This window comes from Salvelinus namaycush, chromosome 34, assembly GCF_016432855.1.
Source record: "Salvelinus namaycush isolate Seneca chromosome 34, SaNama_1.0, whole genome shotgun sequence".
NCBI lineage: Eukaryota > Metazoa > Chordata > Actinopteri > Salmoniformes > Salmonidae > Salvelinus > Salvelinus namaycush.
The window spans coordinates 10900821-10924828 of record NC_052340.1 but is presented as its reverse complement, the minus strand read 5'-3'; positions in this window follow the sequence as shown (position 1 = coordinate 10924828).

Below are 24008 nucleotides of genomic sequence, written 5' to 3'. Positions count from 1 at the left end.
ATTATTTCCAGCATCACAAACTTCTGTGAAGTGCATCACCTGACCACAGCAGCCACAGGAAGCAGCCACAGGAAGCAGCCACAGGAAGCAGCCACAGGAAGCAGCCACAGGAAGCAGCCACAGGAAGCAGCCACAGGAAGCAGCCACAGGAAGCAGCCACAGGAAGCAGCCACAGGAAGACACTAGCAGACCCCTTCTAAAAAGGTGGCTTTGTTAGTGAGAGGAGGGACTTTGATTGCCAGTGTGGCATTCCATCCTGGAGACAATGCACAATATCAAAACCCAGAACTAGCTTCTGTTAGGAACTACCTTTTGTTAGCTAGCTTGGTGGGAATACATCATCCATATTAGGAAGTCTTAGTCAGCTTGGTGGGAATACATCATCCATATTAGGAAGTTTTAGTCAGCTTGGTGGGAATACATCATCCATATTAGGAAGACTTAGCCAGCTTGATGGGTATACAGCATCCATATTAGGAAGTCTTATCTAGCTTGTTGGGTATACAGCATCTACATTAGGAAGTCCCTTGCCATATGGGTGGTCTTGGTCATGTGATCAAGAAGTGCGTTCCAGAAATAGATTAAGACACAAGGATACATTAGAATTTCAGGACAGGACATACAGTCCTTCTCCTGTACATGGAAGGACAATTAAAGCAAGGGTTGAAGCAGTCTTTTCGATCCCAGATATCAATACGATTGATGGAGTGCACCACTGAGGAAGAGACGGTCACCTCTGCACTACCTGCCTCTCCATCTACCACCATGCATACTCACTTCCTGATCAAAGGTAGTTCAAAGGTCAACGGTAATGGTCTTGACAATGTCATGGAAGTGTGTTTCAGACATATAGTAACTAGCTAATACTATGTGTGCTGTTTTTATAACCTCGGCACTGTAAGACCATGAGGGAACTGTGGCTACAAAATAAATAAACTAAAGGGAGAAGAGAACTACTGGAACAGCAAAAACAGTGAAATCGGATCCTGCCCATGCAGAAATACTTTTCAGTACACCTCTGTCATTTTCACTCTCCAAACATCTAGGAGAGCCCCCCACCACATGGGCTCACACACACACTGCACTGGACGTTCTCCCTCAATTCCATAGAGAGATAGAGAGCTGTGAGTCAGGAGTCTGTAAAACGGACAGGTGAGTGGCAGGTCGTGGACTGACAGATAATATGTGGATATACGAAGCGTCCGGGAGCACTGTGATGGAGTATCCATCATTGGTAGGGGGGCTATTGATTGAACATACAGAGTCAGTTCCAGGCAGTGCAGAGATGAAGCTACCCCATCTGGCAGTGTTGGATAAAACATTCTCCTGTACAAGGCCTCGCTCTCAATGGCTGTACCTTCTCTCTCCCCGCTGATTCAGGGGCTTCTCCCTACATATTTACCATCGGCTATCCCAAATACCAACTCCCGCTTTCAATCCATTGGCCGGAATGATTAATCACTGACGCTCTGAAGCTCTTCCGGCCGTAGCTCCACTGAGTGGCAATTATCATACCAATAATTAAACAACAAACTCAACAAAGCATGACAATAATTCCCCTGCAATTGAATACTGTACATTAGCATTAAATAGTACTCCCAACCTGTTATTATAAGCATTGGCATGTTTGGTGTGTGAGAGAGCAGTATGGAACCAGTGCAACGTCATGAAAGTTCAGTGAACCCGCCTAGATGAATCCTTATGTAACCTATTGAGATTAAAAAAAACACCACTCAGTGTTATTCATTGAATTTCCGCTAATTGAGATTCAGAAGGAACAATAGCTGGGTGGTCCTCCCAAGTTTACTTAGAGCATGATTGCCCTGCTAGAGGAGAGGAGGACCAGGTGTGGGGTAACATGTCCACCCATTTCCTATTGAACTGGTCACAACTGCTTTTCTTATGCAAGACGAGTCAGATACTGGATGCTCTCATTATTCACAGACTATTGGCCCTACCATACGAGGAGAGGTTGGGTATCAGATAATATACATCTGGATGCCCTACTGTTCCTGCAGTGAACATTGTTGCCTTGCCTGACAATCTGGAACTAGTCCTCATGTCAACAGTCTGTTGAGGGAAAATTAGTGTTTTTATGAGACAAACTTCCTTCAGGTATTGAGAGAATGGTTCATCCCACAAAGCAGGAATAAACTGGCACCAAAGCTATGAAAATAGCACCACTGCCTTTAGGAAAACTATTTCAAGTCGTACGTCATTGGGGAGTTCCTTAATTAGAACACATTACTTCAGGGACAATGCATTGTTTTTCATTACCAAGAAAACTAGTCCCGTCAACAATACACAACATATCCATCTCCAACAGTTTTCCCTCCCCCGACATTTTATTTACTTCTACTTCTGAAAGAAATTATTAAACACAAGCAAAATGGATAAAAGGGTGTGATGGCAGTAGCAGGAACAGCAACATCTAATGGGCAAAACTTGGTACTTTCACACAAATGTATGATTAAAAAATGCAAGTGACTTCAATGGCTAATTCCTCTGAACAGGTAAAGAAAACCATTACCAGATTCACAGGGAATACATTACAATGGTTGAAGAAGCAATACCCCAAGCTGCAGCTTCATGCTACCTGTCAGACAGAGATCTGACACTGAAAACTGGTTGCTGGAGTGGGATTGGCGTGGGGTGCAGTCAACTAGCTTAATTTCTCAGAGATTAAATTATATTTCAACAAAATAATGTTTCAGGAATTATAATCTTATGTTTCTAACTACATAAACAATTTCAGAACAATCTGAGATGGTGGATGACACGGCTTGCTGAAATGACATGTTATGAGCCCTTGGTCTTTTCAGGCAACTGTGCCAACAAGCATGTGACACTCCATCTCACACAACTGTAAGCCATAATACTCAGTGGTCTACTTTAAGCATGAAACCCAGAGAATCTCAATGCCGATAGTGGGGAGGCCGTTCCTTCCCTTGCTAGAACAAAAGCGGTACGAGCTGCGTGCCGACTCAGTAGGGATGAACCTACCGGTTGTACTTGCAGAATCACAATGCTCATTTGTGGCCAATAACTTGACTTTGAGCCAATCAGAGAGCAAAAACCTCTACGTGGGGGAGCCAACAAAAAAAAGGAAGAGGGCATTTTCTCCGTGCTTCCACGGATGATCATGTCACACTTCATAAGCAATGTAGGCTATGGAATGGTAGCTAGCTAAGTGTACAGATGCAGTGCACACAACACTAAATACTTCCTTCAAGCCAGCTAACCACTGTAGTTAGTATTGACATCATAATTAAATCACAATGGATTAGCTAGTTTACATGAAAGAGCTGCCTTTGTTAGCTGCCGAGTTAGTGCAGTGTCCTTAGCTAGCTATCTATGTTATGCTAGCTAACGAATATGCTAGCATTAGCTAGCTAGCTAAACATTTGGCTATGGGCTGGCACTGGCAGTATGGTATTATGGAGACTTAATTCAACTGTTTCTTCATCATCTTGCTGGGTAGTTATCTAGCTGTGGTCATTTGGCTAACATCAATGTACAAGGGCTTTCTACAAAATAGCAACATTAGCGCAGACATCTTGGAATCTAGACTACAAGCATTACGCACAGATATGCATTGCCAAACAATGCTACTGCCACCTTCTGGTTTGGAGTATTTTAACCAGGCCGAGTGGCTGACGACTTCCAAGATCTTTGCTGTGTGAAGACAAAGAGATTAACCGTCGGCAGGCAAACGTTTGTTTGACAATCCTACCGATGTGTCTGAGATTTTAGAGCTATTTAGTACAGAGCCGTAGTGCAGTCAATGTGCAGAGATATTGATCACAACACCATTATTTGTAATTTTGCATGAACAAAAACATCTCAAAAGGTGACAATGCGCTTTAAAAGCCAGTTCAATGGATGTGGAATAGTATATTTCTTAACACTAGTCCATCCTGTTGGAGACAAATAAAACATTTGCCAAATCAAATCAAGTCATATTTCTTCAGGTAAATATAGGAAACCTTTCTATGTCATTATACAGTAAGATCCAGTTCTAACCAGTCAGCCCTTCTCTCAGCACTGACTGTCCAACATGCCTCCAGATGCTCTATCCAACCTTGCACACCTAATAATACTGAAGTCCGTCTAGATACCCAGGACTAGAGTAGAGCTGTTTGAAAGCCGAGAACACCAGATCCTCCTTCTGCTCGTAATTAGGAGAGTTGGACCTCCGTCTGAAAAAGAGGCCATAGCTCGGCTCCAAACTGCACGGCTGCTGCCATAGAGACCGGTGCACTATGAAGAAGAAAGTCCACTTCAGTATGCAACTATTTGATAAGGCAAGGGTGGAGGGGTTATGACTGTAGTTCTGTTCCTGATCAACTTGGTGTTGGTCCTCATAGCCTCGATTCCATGTTCAATAGTATTGTAACAAATATAATAGAATACACAGTAGAATAAATCATATATTGAGGAGTGATGTCACGGGCTGGTTCCAAGAACTGATTATGGATACTGACAAGTCCTCTCTGTTCAGGGTCTTACAGAGGAATACGCTACATTAGGAAAGTCAATGGGTTGTTTGTTGACATAATGTCCTTCCTTACTACAGACACCTCTGGAGTGCAAATGCCAAGCTACAAACGACTGTTCATTTTGCTGTTCTGTTTTGCATATCTCTAGTCGGTAGGTCTTTGTCTTAGTATAGCACATGGCTAGAGAATGAAATTCAAAGTGCATTTAATAATACTGTGTCTAAGCTACATCACTCCTCTTCAACTTAGCTTCAGGCCACTGAGGCCCATTTGATCTAAGAAATGCAACAACAAAAAAACTGAAACAAACATTTATTTTTCAAAAATGTTCCCCTTAAAATATGACAGCTATTAGAAGGGGGGCATTGACCCCCTCAACATACTGCAGAGCACAATTATTTAGAAATGTTGTCATCTCAAACATTTCATGCGTAATATGTCTTCCAGACTGATCCTGTGGGTTTTCTGAGCAGAGCCCATTAGGACGATCTCTGAGCTCTCTGTAGGCTTCATACAGGTTTTCAAAGAGAAAGCTATACAGACTCCCTGCCTGAAAGGGCCTACAATACTCTCACCACTGCTACTAATTGCTCTGTATAGCAAACTTAATGAAGTAAATGGTCGTCCATTCTTCTAAACACAGTGTGTTCTCATCCACCACTGAAGTTATTGATACAGTAGGGCTGTATCTCTTTAAAACCTCAACAATGTGATTGCTTTGAGCACTCGTTTCTCTATCTTGATGTACTAATGTTGACATCAGCCGTGACCTCGTTGCAGGTGTATTTTCACAGTATTTCAGAGTACTTTGGTCCAATTAATGTGTATTAGAAAGAACTCTATTAATTTAGCTGAGTGCACAGATGTAAGCAAACACCTTATGTAATTCCTGTTTTAATCAAGATCACGCTGGCAAGAATTACTTTCCATGAGGGAGACAACAGTCATTTCGGCTTGAGTTGCTATCTGTTTTTTATAAATCCCCCTTGCCCACTCAACTGACGAAATGACAACGTGTCCTCTGGGATGAAAAATCTGACAGATATGAGACAGGACAAGTCGTCAGGAGGTCAACTCCTGGGAAGAAGATTTCAGTGTCAAGGCGCGAGGGGCAGTGGCCGTCCACGGTGTGTGTGTGTGTGTGTGTGTGTGTGTGTGTGTGTGTGTGTGTGTGTGTGTGTGTGTGAGAGAGAGAGAACTAGACGTGTGGGGTGAAGGAAGCTTGACCTCAACAGATAAAATGTCAGAAACAAATGCTGTATTATGCTTTAAAATGTATTTGCATTTACAACAACAAACTGAGCTTCAGTGAGCAGAAAGTGATTGGAATAGTGGGCTACTGTAATATATATGAGAAGGCTGGGTGTGTCATAAAAAACTAATACAAAACATGAACGTTTTTGTAGGAACCATTATCCGAATGCATTTGAACGGAACATGCACAGAGGAGGTATAATGACTGAATAGATTCTTCCATCATGTCTCTTTATGGTACATCTACACAGAAATATTTATCGGAGGAAATTTCGAGCTATCCTCGCAAGTCAGGTGGCCATTTACCATACCTCGACTAACTCCCACCACAAAGTTACATTTGCTTTAGTTGATGTTATAAAAGGACTACAAACTATACAACTATTTTTGTGTTATCAGACAGTTTGATTTTCTTGATCTTTTCATGTTTTGCTCACTAGAGCCAGAGGTCATCTTAGTTACTCAGGCCTTTTTCACTGAACCATGGTTAGCGTATACTGTATTAGATCTTTGTGTTTATTGAAACTGAAGGAGATCTGTGTCTTTCACTTCTACAAATATAGTTGTTGGTTTATGATACTATTAAATGGTAAAAGGTATCATTGTATTACATCATTAAACTGCAAAATGCACCCTGGCCTTTTACGAGAACAGTGCGACTCTTCATTCAGTTCAGAATGCTCTTTGAACACGTAAAGGATTACTACTGACAAGGGTTTCTGAAACTTCGATTGAGAGTATCAGAGCTGTACTTTGAAATCGGTGGTGTAAAAATACCTGTCCCTAGGGTTACAACGATTGCACTTTATACACCAGAGCTTCTGTTGAAAATCCCATTGTGGAGAGAAAGTGAAAGAAATATGTTTATTCTCTAAAAACAAATGACCTCTATCAAGCATATTGATTGGGAACGTCTACAAGATAAATGTTTTCACAAGGCACTTCTAATTGTTGAAAACAGTGCTTGATTTCTTTATTCACCACATTGGCAAATACTATCCAACAGGAATGATGCAGTGCACGTAAACTAAAATAGGGATTCCATGCATATTACCATACATTATGCTAACAAAAGATTATGGACCCATGAAAATAAGCATAGTAATGAATGTGTTACTTTTGACACACTGTAAAGTAAGGAATTAATACTATTCTGGGGTTTCGAATTATAAAGTGCCATCTTTGGTCAATCTAAATCGTTCTGTTAGAAAAGGGCACTGTAATGAGAGATTACATCTCCACCTCTTTTTATGAAAGGAATTAAGTTAGAATGTTGGTGTGATGATAATATATGAACTGAACAATGCTCAGATGAACAGATGCATGTTTGCTTTCTGCAACAATAATCAAAGGTGAAACAATTTAGGCTTGAACCACGAAACACAAACACCCGGGTCTGGAGCTGGGAATAAGACTTCTTTACAAAGCCAGATAGGTCACCACCCCTTACCAAACCACTTTAAAATCAGCTCATGTCAATCGTTTCAAGAGAGAATAATACGCTATAATTACATTTCTGAGAGGCCATGGTAGTACATTAAAATACAGATGCTTCACTTATAATAGCAAATGAAAATAAATAATTCTGCTCGAGTTGACAGAAAAATTATTTCCCTTTGTGACTAAGAGAATGAGAGCCAGCGCGATGGTCGGCGATATTGGAGTGGTCCTGTAACGGATCTCCTCTTCGTCTGAGGAGGAGTAGGAAGGATCGGACCAATGTGCAGCGTGGTAAGTGTTCGACATTTTATTAAAATGCACTGAACACTAAAATACAAAATAAACAAACAAAGAACAACCGAAACAGTTCCGTCTGGTAACTAATACAAAGACAGAAAACAACTACCCACAAATCATAGTAGGAAAACAGGCTACCTAAGTATGGCTCCCAATCAGAGACAACGATAGACAGCTGCCTCTGATTGGGAACCACACCAGGCCAAACACATAGAAACACAACATAGAAAAAAAACAGACTGCCCACCCCAACTCACGCCCTGACCAAACTAAAATAGAGACATAAAAAAGGAACTAAGGTCAGGACGTGACAGGTCCTATCTGTGTAATAAAGAGACGCATGGTAGTGATTCATCAGGATTACTCACTGACAACAAGTGTGCTAATGCAAATGAGATATGCAACATGATTATGTTGGCCCTAAAGGAATACAAATAAGTAATGAACGCTAGGCTGGAGGGCCAAAAGGCCACATGTTTCAGTGATTACTATATCCATGACATCTAACTGCATTAAATATAGATTGAGCTTTCTAAGGTTACGATTTATTTTGCAATCCCAAAATATACACACTAAATATAGGCTACACATTAGTACCCTCCTAGAGTTGACCTTACACAACACTTATCAATGCTGTTTGAGTTTTATGTCTTTCAAAGGTTGCATTACAACACCTAATACATTAGCAGTCAATGCTGGACACTTTTAAAAGACAAACAGTGATAACACTGTTACCATCTTTAAGCAGGCTTATCTCTGACATCTACAAGTTGGGGAATTAACCATCTAACTTCGGTAGCGTCAAGGAGATGTACATGTGTAGGTTCCACACACGTTCGCCTGAAAAATAAAACAGTTGCAAGCCAAAGACAGCTTGTCACAAACAGTTGTCTTCTGCCTCCCAGACAATGTTCCCCCGCACTGAGCAAATTTCCCCATCTGCTGAGCGCAAGCTTGAACGTTGTAAAAAATCTGTGCAACTTCCAGCTCGCATTCACTGTGAACACCGTGCTGTACCCGCTTTAAGTTACAGTTTTAACAGTGGCCACGTAGGCTACTGTGGCTATTTGATCATGATTTAAGCCTACCAGAGTGGCCTACCATCAAAAACAATGGAGAAAATGCATCCCATAACATGTTAACATTAAAATCAGCCTAAGGTAGCATGCAATGTGTGGTGTTCAATGTATGTCTTCATTCCATGATATGTTTGTTTTGAAAAACAAACATGCAGGGCTTGACATTAACCTGTTTATCCACATGTCCTTCAGACAAGGAGGCAACTGAAAATGTTGTGTTGTTTGATGCAAGAAACTTCTTTACAAAATAAAATGCATTATTATTCCCATACCATTATTACAGAGAATCAGTCAAATTATGCTATCCTCTGCCTATTGGCTACATATCTTATTCAAGCCTGTCTCAAAATACAACACTGCCCCTTTAAGACAAAAACCACTTTACCTGACTCGCTTTCCAAAGATGTGTAGAAATGTATACGTGTTGTGCTCTTGTAGGAAGCAATCACTCCCCTATTGCTAACAATAAATTATCTATAACTGGGCAAATAACTCACTAACTAGCAAAGGATAATAACAAAATGTGCACACGTGGCTACATGCAGCTCTCGATTGATCTCAAAACAAGCGCATCTACTCAACCGCTCATGCTGTTAACACAGTCCAGTTCAAAGTAATGGCATACATTGATATATGGCAATGGTCTATTTGCATATGGCCCTACAGCAGCGCTGATTGTTTATGTCACACCAGTCTGTGTAGAGTACAGGCTGAGTAGTGCGTGTCAATGCAATAAAATCCTACTCCAATGCATTCTGCCTACAACAAAATATGTTGCATAGTTTGTTTTGGTTGGGTATGTTGCATTGAAAGTGGCTAATATTGCATCACAATTGCCACAGTAAAGGGAAATGTTGATAGTGTTAATAGGGAAAACTAGAACAGAGTCAAGATCAGTCTGAAAGCAAGCCAAGATCTACCGCTCAGATTTTTTTTTACATTACTTAAAAAATGTAAGCCTATGCAACATTAAAAACAGTGATAAACAGTACTGTTTTTTATATCAAGGAATATTTCACAATATTTCTCTGTTCATAGGAGTAACAACATGAATTTGTACATGAGGCAGAAATAATGCGGTGCGACTCGAGTTTCGCCGTTATCTGGAAGACCGTGTCCCTTTTTGGTCAGTGTCAGTGGAGGAAAGGGAGTGCAGATGAATGTTGAGAGGTGGACCCTCAATCTGCTCTCTCCCTCCGCTGAGACGGACCCTCAGTCTGCTGCTCTCTCCCTCTGCTGAGACGGACCCTCAATCTGCTGCTCTCTCCCTCCGCTGAGACTGACTATCAGATGCAGGAACCATCAGCCCAGTAAAATAAAAATGAAAAGCAAATGATTTAAATGTATGCTCACTCAGTTATGCTTCACAAATAATACAACAACGGATCTATTACCGGTGTGATCATAGCCTACCTCAAATATATATATATATTTTTTTTTAATGGCCTGAACAACAATGCATTGGCAGGGCAATTCAATCAAAGCCAATATGCAGTGGTAATGTATTGGGCCTATAGCTTACTGCATGTGTGCAGTCAGCTCAACAAGAGTACAACTTATAATTTGGCCTCCCATTTGCAGCGAGAGGTAGAAGGGGGTTAAGATACTCTCAAATAAAAACCTTACAATCAAATTTAGGCACTGCTCATATGAGATCCCTTTCCTTTTTCATGTGGGGGATTTAAGCCGTGCGGTGTAATTTAATGGGACATTAATGTGCTCGGTGATTACATATATCTAATGGTAATGAGTAACAATAATCGGGACTTCATTAACACACGCTGACCTTCCTTTTATCACAAATAACTAATTGCACCATTTTATGCAGTGAAAATAATAAGCTTCTTTTTTTTTGTATTATTGTTCATGGCTCCTAATCAGAATGTGTCATTACACTTTGATGAGGGGAAGGAATGGAAAAGAGAGGAGCAGACATGGTCAGTTATTAGTTATCTGACAGTGATACCATTCAGGTCAGTGTGAGTGGCAAATCAGCCATGTCATTTCCATTGGGACTTGGTTTTATGTTTTATGCACTTGGTGAATACTATGGGCTCAGATTTGTAGACTGTATTGAATCTCTTCACCGTGGAAGCACAAAATACTGTTCAATGCAGAGCTGTCAGTGCATTATGTTATCCAAACAGTGAAATAATCGTATTATCTTCCAATTCAATGGGAAAATATCTGTCAAAAGGCAAAACCAAAATCTGCTCTCATCCAAACCATTGAGGCCAATATCAAATCAAAGCACTGCCTTGGGTGAATACAGACGGAATGCACGGTAATAATGATGCATCTTAGACACATTCCCATGTCCTAATCCCATGTTGCGCTGCACAGCACACCATGTCCTTAATTTCTGTGACTGTGTTCCCCAGCAGGATGAGGCTGTGTGGAGGAGGATGGAGGAGAGGAGCCCTTTCGGCCTGTAGCTGTCACCTGTGAGCTGCTGATAGACACTTGTCACTCTGTCTATCACATAGACCTGGGCCCAGGTGGTGGCATTGGGGACAGTGGGGACAGGTCCAGTGGCCCCTTATCTCCCCATCCAAGTGAAACCTGTCTGTCACTCTATGATGACATCACAGTCTCCACAGGGACTTACTTCCTGGTCCTGTTGCAGCTTCCTCGTGGAAACAGCCAACTTCATTATCCCCCAAGTCCTGGCAATAGATGAAGAATCCTATACATCTCCACGGCTCCCATTACGCTCCAACATTATTCATGTTATTTTATTATAGATTAAAAGAAGGAAATAGAGAACTAGTGGATTGATGAATGTATTCTACTTGATGCATTCCTTACACCATCTAATTATTGTGCCTTCACAATAACATGGTTCTTTTGAATGAACTTTACTAGTCACAGTTTTTTTTTCATATTGCAGGTCAAAACCGTATCAACAATATCAACACTAGCCATGCTTAACAACACCTATAGGGTTTAGACCAGCAGGCTAACACTGTTGTCTTGAGGTGCACCAAACACCCAGGTTTGATACCCAGTTGGTTACATTGGTGCCAGGACTCAAATGACACAGCTGATGTCCATCTTCTGCTGAGATTACCGTGTAGGAGGAAGTCAAAGGATTCACAGCCTTGACTTGTTGAGAAAGCTCAGGACTGACACCTGATTGTTTATAGGTCCAGATAATATTGCAGGTTTATGTATGAATTAAATTTGTGAATTCCATTTGGTTAACTACAGTAAAACTTAGAATTATGTTCTGATGGCCACCTACTGACACTTGACACAAGCAGAATTAGCCTTTCCTTGAGGGAGGCAAAAACTTTCCACAAGGAAGTACTTAGGCAGGCCTACACATTAAAGTTAATCTGTTGGTAAAGGAGACAACAGACATTCTGTGGCAGCAGACATTCTCTCTGAGCCATTTAGTTTGAAAACCTCAAGTCTCCTCTGCTACACAAATGTACTGGCTGTAGAGCTAGGGAATGACAAGCAGTCTGTTTGTATGCCTGTCTCCAACCCAGCAAGGACATACCGTGAGGAAGAAAGGCATTTTTGGACAGACAACGTGTTCAGTGTCTCACATTCAGCTTAAAACCCCCACTCTCTTAATGCCAAGTTCCCAGCATGCAATTATGTCCTTGCTCACCACTAGAACACAGCTAGGTTGGGCCAAGATGGTTAGAAGACTGGCTCTGCTTTCCAGGGACTGGGCCACAGCCACTCATGACTCATTGTTACTCAACACGTGTTGTGGAGCTTATCGTGTTGGGAACACATCAATGTACAAATATAATGTATATAAATTCTGACCTCAATAGAGACTGTTGTCATAGGGAGTAGGTGGTATACAGTGAGGAGTGAAATATAAAATGGCCAAAAATAATGGTGGATGTTGAAAGATCGTGTTTGCTACCTCGCCCTTGAATTTGTAAAGAGACATCTGGACTTTTTTACGTGACCCTGGAATACTATAGCTATGCACGTTATAAGAATTCAACAGCCGTTCCATGAATGTAACAGCATCAGTATAACAAAGCTCAGTGACCTGTACTCAAATAAACAGAAAGACATAGAATATGCTATTTTCTGCTGATAAACTTCACAATGAAAACAGTTCAAACACACACTTATTTTTTAACAGTATGTATTTTCCTGACAAAATGTATTTAGTGTTGAAATGACATGGCCAATCAGGAATGCACCCTTTTTTCCTGCCAAAATGTATTCATAGCATGCATTCATCATTGTCCATTTAAATTCAACATACTCTACAATGGCTTTAAACTCACACAGATACACAGTCAGCGATATATTTTGTTTTTGGTCATGTGGAGATTTGGGCATTTTTCAGTCATATGGTCACCTTGAGAGTGCATGGGAGATGTCACTAGAGATTGGCATCCTGCTGTAGTGTCTCAGTGACCTAGAAAACAAAAGCTGCTGTAACAGCTGCCAAGATCACGCGGACTGGGATATGTTCCGGGTAGCCTCAGAGAATAATATCGACGTTTACGCTGATTCAGTGAGTGAGTCTATAAGGAAGTGTATAGGAGATGTTGAACCCACTGTGACTATTAAAAGCTACTCTAACCAGAAACTGTGGATAGATGGCGTCACTCACGCAAAACTGAAAGCGCGAACCACTGCATTTAAGCATGGAAAGGTGACTGGGAATATGGCCGCAAGGCAATCAAACAAGCAAAATGTCAGTATAGAGACAAAGTGGAGTCGCAATTCAACGGCAGGGTCTACAGACAATCACGGACAACAAAAGGAAAACCAGCCACGTCACGGACACCGACGTCTTGCTTCCAGACAAACTAAACACCTTCTTTAACCACTTTGAGGATAATACAGTGCCATCGACGCTACCCGCTACCAAAGACTGTGGGCTCTCCTCCGTGGTCGATGTGAGTAAGACATTTAAACGTGTTAACCCTCGCAGGGCTGCCCAGACAGCATCCCTAGCCGCGTCCTCAGAGCATGCGCAGACCAGCTGGCTGGTGTGTTTACGGATATATTCAATCTCTCCCTATCCCAGTCTGCTGTCCCCACATGCTTCAAGATGGCCACCATTGTTCCTGTACCCTAGAATGCAAAGGTAACTAAACTAAATGACTAATCGCCCCACAGAACTTACTTTTGTCATCATGAAGTGCTTTGAGAGACTAGTCAAGGATCATATCACCTCCAACTTACCTGTCACCCTAGACCCACTTCAATTTGCTTACCGCCCCAATAGCTCCACAGACGAAGCAATCGCCATCACACTGCCCTAAGAGGAATACCTATGTAAGAATTCTGTTCATTGACTATAGCTCAGCATTCAACACCATCATACCCTCCAAGCTCATCATTAAGCTTGAGGCCCTTGGCTTGAGGCCCAACCCCGCCCTGTGCAATTGGATCCTGGACTTCCTGACAGGCCGCCCCCAGGTGATGACAGTAGGAAACAACATCTCCACTTAGCTGATCCTCAACACTGGGGCCCCACAATGGTGCGTGCTCAGCCCCCTCCTGTACTCCCTATTCACCCACGACTGCGTGGCCATGCACGCCTCCAACTCAATCATCAAGTTTGCAGATGACACTACAGTGGTAGGCTTGATTACCAACAACGACGAGACGGCCTACAGGGAGGAGGTGAGGGCCCTCGGAGTGTGGTGTCAGGAAAACAGCCTATTACTCAATGTCAACAAAACAAAGGAAATGATCGTGGACTTCAGGAAACAGCAGAGGGAGCACCCCCTATCCACATCAACGGGACAGCAGTGGAGAAGGTGGAAAGTTTTAAGTTCCTCGGCGTACACATCATGGACAAACTGAAATTGTCCACCCACACAGACAGTGTGGTGAAGAAGGCAAAACCTCAGGAGGCTGAAGAAATCTGGCTTGTCACCAAAAACCCTCACAAACTTTTACAGATGCACAATTGAGATCATCCTGTTGGGCTGTATCACCGCCTGGTACGGCAACTGCACCGCCCACAACCGCAGGGCTCTCCAGAGGGTGGTGCGGTCTGCACAATGCCTCACCGGGGGCAAACTACCTGCCCTCCAGGACACCTACAGCACCCGATGTCACAGGAAGGCCAAAAAGATCATCAAGGACAACAACCACCCGAGCCACTGCCTGTTCATCCCGCTACCATCCAGAAGGCAAAGTCAGTACAGGTGCATCAAAGCTGGGACAGAGAGACTGAAAAACAGCTTCTATCTCAAGGCCATCAGACTGTTAAACAGTCGTCACTAACACAGAGAGGTTGCTGCCTACATAGACTTGAAATCATTGGCCACTTTAATAAATGGATCGCTAGTCACTTTAATAATGACACTTTAATAATGTTTACATTACTCATCTCACATGTATATACTGTATTCTATACCATCCATTGCATCTTGTCTTTGCCGCTCTGTCCTTTCTCATCCATATATATATATATATATATATATATACTTATTTCATTCATTTAGTTAGATTTGGGTTTATTAGGTAGTTGTTGTGGAATTGTTAGATTACTTGTTAGATATTGCTGCACATTCGGAACTAAAAGCACAAGCATTTTGCTACACTCGCAATAACATCTGCTAACCATGTGTATGTGACAAATAACATTTGATTTGATTTGAAGAGGACAAAAATAAAAGTTTCCTGAAAAAAAAATGAGAAGACAAGTTGTGTCCTCAAGTTATCGTTCATTAAAGCTTCTTGTACAATGAATGAAAAGTAATTCAGAGAAATGTCATATTATTATTATTGATTTTAATTAGTTGTATGCCCAATCATTCATCAGCAGCTAATTGAATCAAGTAGAAATATACGTATAGCTAACAAATTAAAAAACAGATAATTCCATCTTCTCCATAAGGCCATTGGAAGCAAGTCATATGTAATATAAACCAGCTACAAACAGCTGCAGGTAGGTTACAATGCTGAAATATCACATTTACATAAGTATTCAAACCCTTTACCCAGTACTTTGTTGAAACACCTTTGGCAGTGATTACAGCCTCGAGTTTTCTTGGGTATGATGCTACAAGCTTGGCACACCTGTATTTGGGGAGTTTCTCCCATTCCTCTCTGCAGATCCTCTCAAACTCTGCGAGGTTGAATGAGGAGAGTTTCTGCACAGCTATTTCCAGAGATGTTCGATGGGGTTCAAGTCCGGTCTCTGGCTGGGCCATTCAAGGACATTCAGACACTAGTCCTGAAGCCATTCCTGCATTGTCTTGGCTGTGTGCTTAGGTCGTTGTCCTGATGGAAGGTGAACCTTCGACCCAGTCTAAGATCCTGAGCGCTCTGGAGCAGGTTTTCATCAAGGATCTCTGTACATTGCGCTGTTGATCTTTGCCTCGATCCTGACTAGTCTCCTAGTCCCTGCTGCTGAAAAACATCCCCACAGCATGATGCTACCACCACCATGCTTCCCCGTAGGGATGGTGCTAGGTTTCCTCCAGACGTGACACTTGGCATTCAGGCCAAAGAGTTCCATCTTGGTTTCAACACACCAGAGAATGTTGTTTCTCATGGTCTGAGAGTATTGAGGGGCCTTTTGGCAAACTCCAAACGGGCTGTCATGCACTTTTTACTAAGGAGTGGATTCCATCTAGTCACTCTACCATAAAGGCCTGATTGGTGGAGTGCTGCAGAGATGGTTGTCCTTCTGGAAGGTTCTCCTAATCCCCACAGAGGAACTCTAGAGCTCTGTCAGAGTAACCATCGTGTTCTTGGTCCCCTCCCTCCTCTGATTGCTCAGTTTGGCTGGGCAGCCAGCTCTTGGAAGAGTCTTGGTGGTTCCAAACTTCTTCCATTTAAGATTGATGGAAGCAACTGTGTTCTTGGGGACCTTCAACGCTGCAGAAATTTGTTGGTACCCTTCCCAAGACCTATGCCTCGACACAATCCTGTCTCTGAGCTTTACGTACAATTCCTTTGACCTCATGGCTTGGTATTTGCTCTGACATGCAGGAGCTATTGTGTGTAGATTGATAAGGATTTTTTTATTTAATCCATTTTAGAATAAGGCTGTAACATAACAAAATGTGAAAAAAGTCAAGGGTTCTGAATACTTTCCGAAGGCACTGTATGTCAGAGTGAGTAACACCGTACGCCATCCCCAATCAACAATTTAACATTTCTTAAGTAGCCATGATTTATAACATTAGCTAGTGCTAGTCGGCTGTACATGCGCCAAAACTCTGGTATTTCTCAACTGAATAAAAGCTCTGTCTAATAACGTCTTAAAATGGTGAGGCAACAACTTAGCATTATACATTTACAAAAGTCAACATTATGACTGATCAAAACTCGTTCTCATGGCTTTGTCTTTTCCGTCTGCAACAGACACATTTTGGGCTTCCTTTGCACTCTCTGGAATGTTGATAGAGACGTGTTCAATGCAAAAACATTATTATGTGAATACACATATCAGCAAAAAGTTATTTGAATCAGAGTAAAACCAATTGAATCCAAATTATTATATTTTTGGGGTCATCCCTAATATACACTGTACCTACTCTCTGCACATGAGTGAAAGTTTTTGCCAAGCATCACGTCACATCTCTCCTATATTTTGAAAGGTTTCAAAACAAAACACACACACCCACACACATAGGGAGAGAAAGAGAGAGAGACAGGGGTCAGACAAACACTTCACACAATCTAGGTTGATAAGTGGAGAAAAAAGAAAACGACTGAGTTCCCTGCCAAAATAAATTAGCGAGCCTGCAGTATAGACCCAAAGGTGTCATAGGAGCTGGCAAAATCTTTGTTTTTCCAGCTTTTTGGGGAAAATGTCTGCTCAGGTATCATACTGTATTTGTCATGGCCAACTTCAGGAGTCATTCCATGGCTACGTATTCTAATGTGTTTCATAAAAGTAGTAGAAATATAGTTCCTGTAACAGAAATACCAGGACAATATGAATGTGAAGTCTCTATTAAAGTGGCAACTATATTTGAGACACCTATGCAATGCAGAAATTACGGGGTAACGGTTGATAATAAATGTGTCAATGACTTAAAAAACTAGGTCTCTATTCAACCCTTATTGTGAAGGCAATGCTCCTGCAGTAGCAGAGACTGCATTCACGGATAACACTGCATTTGTCGGCTCAATCGGAAATGATCTTAACAATGTTTTGCGTGCAATCTGTAGTGCTTCAGTGATACAGATTGAATTGAGCCCCTAATGTGTGTATCGATGAGAGCCCGGTTTATTCCTGAACACACCAAATTGAAGATAGCATTTCAAAACCTATACAAACTTGGTGAGGTCTTCCAGGAAGTAGCACTGGTGATGCAGTTACAGGAGAAGAGGACAAAACAACATTCGGCTACTGAAAACATTTCAGCCTCACTAACCACGTCACCAGTAATCATGTTAGCTACTGAGTTCCCCTGTCAATGCGATGCACAATGGGCCAACAATTACTGATTAAACCTCAGCACAGAAGCTCACAGGGCTGTACCACCCCAATACAGGACTAAATAGAAAGGGAAAGCAATTGACCCTGTCTACACCAGTGAAATGACATTTTGTCAAATCGCTTCCTGTGATCAGATGGTCAGACAGTGAGGTTGGAGGTTTCTGGGTGAGTGTTTGCTTGTGATTGCTTAAATGCAATGAGACATTTGCATAGAGCTGGATCAGCATGTATGGAAAATGTAAGAAAAAAAAAAACTTGCTACCAAGTTCAACAATGGGAGCCATGACACAGAAAAATTAAGACGTTGAGACATCTGTTTCTTGTGGGAAATGACTTCAATGTATAGAGGTTGTTGGTGGTCCTGAGTAAGTATAATTAAACAAATGGGGTTTTTGGGTCACCTAGTTCGAGGAGCCTATTGTGCATATCCACCTCATATCCACATCATATTCAAAGACTGCTGTAGGTGGCTAAATATACTGTAACCGGAGACTGTAAATTGGCACAGCACTGTGTTAGACTGCACTGGGTCCAGTACTGTAGAATGTAATGGATCCTACACTGACCCTTGGGGGGCAACATGGCCAACAGAACACATACGTTTTATTGATTTAAATATGTACCACAGAGATTTTGCTTCGAGGAAACAGCTCTGAAAAGTGTAAAATGCCTATATCCAAAGTGATCAATATACAATATACAGTTGAAGTCGGAAGTTACCACACACTTATTTTGGAGTCATTAAAACTCGTTTTTCAACCACTCCACAAATTTCTTGTTAACAAACTACAGTTTTGGTAAGTCGGTTTGGACATCTACTTTGTGCATGACACAGGTAATTTTTCCAACAATTGTTTCCTTACAGATTATTTCACTTATAATTCACTGTATCACAATTCCAGTTGGTCAGAAGTTTACATACGCTAAGTTGACTGTGCCTTTAAAAAGCTGGGAAAGTTCCAGAGAATGATGCAATGGCTTTAGAAGCTTCTGATAGGCTAATTGACAAAATTTGAGTCAATTGGAGGTGTACCTGTAGATGTATTTCAAGGCCTACCTTCAAACTCAGTGCCTCTTTGCTTGACATCATGGGAAAATCAAAAGAATCAGCCAAGACCTCAGAAAAGAAATGTAGACCTTCACAAGTCTGGTTCATCCTTGGGAGCAATTTCCAAACGCCTTAAGGTACCACGTTCATCTGTACAAACAATAGTACGCAAGTATAAGCAACATGGGACCACGCAGCCGTCATACCAATCAGGAAGGAGAAGCGTTATGTCTCCTAGAGATGAACGTACTTTGGTGCGAAAAGTGCAAATCAATCCCAGAACAACCGCAAAGGACCTTGTGAAGATGCTGAAGGAAACAGGTACAAAAGTATCTATATCCACAGTAAAACGAGTCCTATATCGAAATAACCTGAAAGGCTGCTCAGCAAGGAAGAAGCCACTGCTCCAAAATCGACATAAAAAAGCCAGACTACGGTTTGAAACTGCACATGGGGACAAAGATCATACTTTTTGGAGAAATGCCCTTCTGGTCTGATGAAAGAAAAATAGAACTGTTTGGCCATAATGACCATCGTTATGGTTGGAGGAAAAAGGGGGAGGCTTGCAAGCCGAAGAACACCATCCCAACCGTGAAGCACGGGGGTGGCAGCATTATGTTGTGGGGGTGCTATGCTGCAGGAGGGACTGGTGCACTTCACAAAATAGATGGCATCATGAGGTAGAAAAATTATGTGGATATATTGAAGCAACATCTCAAGACATCAGTCAGGAAGTTAAAGCTTGGTCGCAAATGGGTCTTCCAAATGGACAATGACCCCAAGCATACTTCCAAAGTTGTGGCAAAATGGCTTAAGGACAACAAAGTCAAGGTATTGGAGTGGCCATCACAAAGCCCTGACCTCAATCCTATGGAAAATGTGTGGGCAGAACTGAAAAAGCGTGTGCGAGCAAGGAGGCCTACAAACCTGACTTAGTTACACCAGCTCTGTCAGGAGGAATGGGCCAAAATTCACCCAACTTATTGTGGGAAGCTTTTGGAAGGCTACCCGAAACGTCTGACCCAAGTTAAACAATTGAAAGCCAATGCTACCGAATACTAATTGAGTGTATGTAAACTTCTGACCCACTGGGATTGTGATGAAAGAAATAAAAGCTGAAATAAATTATTCTCTATTATTATTCTGACATTTCACATTCTTAAAATAAAGTGGTGATCCTAACTAACCTAAAACAAGGAATTTTTACCAGGATTAAATGTCAGGAATTGTGAAACACTGAGTTTAAATGTATTTGGCTAAAGTGTATGTAATCTTCCGACTTCAACTGTAGCTCGAGGCATAATGTTTTAAATACATATACTGGAATTAGTTATGTCATATTGTGATGTGAGCCCTGTACTAAACACTATCGAGCCAATTCTCATTGACTGTCAAGAAACAAGTAGGACCCCATGGCACATCAGTCCTGCTGGGGTAAGAGAGTGTGATCAACCAGTCACAATACAACTGTCAGAGTTCACACAATCCTGAAAGTCTCAAACTTCTTCAGACAGCCCATCAAAAACTTGACATGTGTCTAAGTGCGTGCACTCATGCATGAGGGCTTACGAATGGCGAGTGAGTGATTGAGAGCGAGCCAACAAATGGATAGCTGTAGTGTAACAAGACAGTACAGACCTAGAAACTGAAAGTTACACTGTATTCTCCATTGAGGAAGGAGCAGAACTTTTCCACTGGCTAACAACAATATGCTACCGCAATAGAGGCTAACACATGTCCTAATTGACTGTATTGTCTCCTGATACTGCTAAAGAAAAGCAATATTCAGACAATAAGCCTACAATGCCCATTTGCGGAGAAATGAGGGTGGAATGCAGCCCGGGGTTTTGCCTTGAGGCCACACTAGTAATTAGCGAACACTGAACAACATGTTTATCTGCTTTCCCATTGACAAGTGTTCCCCAATTATTCTAGATAGCAGAAACAAGAGAAGGAGAGGGAGTGGGCAGATGTGTTTGGGGAGTAGGGATGTGGATAAGTGTGTGTGTGTGTGTGTGTGTGTGTGTGTGTGTGTGTGTGTGTGTGTGTGTGTGTGTGTGTGTGTGTGTTCCCGTTGAAGCAGGTCCACTTCTCCCCAACATGTTGGATCACATACAAAACTTAGGTAAGTGGCAGATTTTCACTCATGGTGAAAATAGTATAGGTAAATGTAGGCATAATACTGTTTGAGCTTTCTCAGAACAGTGGGTTATCAAAATACACATTACTTCTTCCTCATCGTCACCAGCTCCCCCAGGCTCCAATGTCACAGTGAAGACGACAGTGTGGAAAATACAAGGCTATTTTAAGATAAAAGCCTATCCTATTGAGACAAACTGCAAAAATGTCAAGTAATTTTTTTTCAAGTAAGTATTCTTCCACTTCAAGTATAGTACAGTACAGACAAGTTATTCAGACGACAAAAAACAAACAGTTCGCCAAAATATATCTCTAAATGCCTTGTGGGTACCAGACACTCTGTAGTCTAAATATTCCAGAACTTGCCTTTGCTTCAAAAATGCCAGGCATGTGTCAGCACTGTAGTTATGAGGCCACCAATACCTATTGTCACACCTGCACGATTCAGTGAGCCTAGCTTAAGCCTGTCTCTTTGTTTAGCTTTAAAGTAATGCTGTGCGCCGTGCCTGGATAGCTGAAACGCATCAGGACGCAGCGCTCACTCAGGCATTATTAGCCAATAGGATGACTTTAAATGTGAAGCTTACTCACATCCTCTATTCTCTACAGAGGAAGCTGGGAGAGAGGGAACAACACAACATCTGAAAACTGTGCGAAAATGCAAAGATGAAATATACAGTGCATTGGGAAAGTATTCAGACCTCTTCCACTTTTCCACAGTTTGTTATGTTACAGCCTTATTCTAATACAAAATATAAAAAAATCAACCTAAACACAATAATAAAACATTTAAAACAGAAATACCTTATTTACAGTTGAAGTCGGAAGTCTACATACACCTTAGACAAATACATTTAAACTCAGTTTTTCACAATTCCTGACATTTAATCCTAGTTAACATTCCCTGTTTTAGGTCAGTTAGGATCACCACTTTATTTTAAGAATGTGAAATGTCAGAAAAATAGTAGAGAAAATGATTTATTTCAGCTTTTATTTCTTTCATCACATTCCCAGTGGGTCAGAAGTTTACATACACTCAATTAGTATTTGGTAGCATTGCATTTAAATTGTTTAACTTGGGTCAAACGTTTCGGGTAGCCTTTACTAAAGCTTCCCACAATAAGTTGGGTGAATTTTGGCCCATTCCTCCTGACAGTGCTGGTGTAACTGAGTCAGGTTTCTAGGCCTCCTTGCTCGCACACGCTTTTCAGTTCTGCCCACACAATTCCCATAGGACTGAGGTCAGGGCTTTGTAATGGCCACTCCAGTACCTTGACTTTGTTGTCCTTAAGCCATTTTCCCACAACTTTGGAAGTATGCTTGGGGTCATTGTTCATTTAGAAGACCCATTTGCGACCAAGCTTTAACTTCCTGACTGATGTCTTGAGATGTTGCTTCAATATATCCACAATTTCCCTACCTCATGATGCCATCTATTTTGTGAAGTGCACCAGTCCCTCCTGCAGCAAAGCACCCCAACAACATGATGCTGCCACCCTCGTGCTTCACGGTTGGGATGGTGTTCTTCGGCTTGCAAGCCTACCCCTTATTCCTCCAAACATAACGATGGTCATTATGGCCAAACAGTTCTATTTGTGTTTCATCAGACCAGAGGACATTTCTCCAAAAAGTACGATATCTGTCCCCATGTGCAGTTGCAAACCGTAGTCTGGCTTTTCTATGGCGGTTTTGGAGCAGTGGCTTCTTCCTTGCTGAGCAGCCTTTCAGGTTATGTCTATATAGGACTCGTTTTACTGTGGATATAGATACTTTTGTACCTGTTTCCTCCAGCATCTTCACAAGGTCCTTTGCTGTTGTTCTGGGATTGATTTGCACTTTTCGCACCAAAGTACGTTCATCTCTAGGAGACATAACGCGTCTCCTTCCTGATTGGTATGAAGGATGCGTGGTCCCATGGTGTTCATACTTGCGTACTATTGTTTGTACAGATGAACGTGGTACCTTCAGGCATTTGGAAATTGCTTCCAAGGATGAACCAGACTTGTGGAGGTCTACAATTTTTTCTGAGGTCTTGGCTGATTTCTTTTGATTTTCTCATGATGTCAAGCAAAGAGGCACTGAGTTTGAAGGTATGTATGATCCATGGCACGAAGCCTCCAGTAATGATCGATGGCAGAAGCCTCCAGTGATGATCCATGGCACGAAGCCTCCAGTGATGATCCATGGCACGAAGCCTCCAGTGATGATCCATGGCACGAAGCCTCCAGTGATGATCCATGGCAAGAAGCCTCCAGTGATGATCCATGGCAAGAAGCCTCCAGTGATGATCCATGGCAAGAAGCCTCCAGTGATGATCCATGGCAAGAAGCCTCCAGTGATGAGCCATGGCAAGAAGCCTCCAGTGATGATCCATGGCAAGAAGCCTCCAGTGATGATCCATGGCAAGAAGCCTCCAGTGATGAGCCATGGCAAGAAGCCTCCAGTGATGATCCATGGCAAGAAGCCTCCAGTGATGATCCATGGCAAGAAGCCTCCAGTGATGATCCATGGCAAGAAGCCTCCAGTGATGATCCATGGCAAGAAGCCTCCAGTGATGATCCATGGCAAGAAGCCTCCAGTGATGATCCATGGCAAGAAGCCTCCAGTGATGATCCATGGCAAGAAGCCTCCAGTGATGATCCATGGCAAGAAGCCTCCAGTGATGATCCATGGCAAGAAGCCTCCAGTGATGATCCATGGCAAGAAGCCTCCAGTGATGATCCATGGCACGAAGCCTTCTGTGGTGAGACATAGCACGAAGACTCCAACGAGGGCCTCCAGTCCGGGGCCTCCAGCGACGGCCTCCAGTCCGGGGCCCACAACGAGCGTGCCCAGTCCAGGGTCCGCAACGA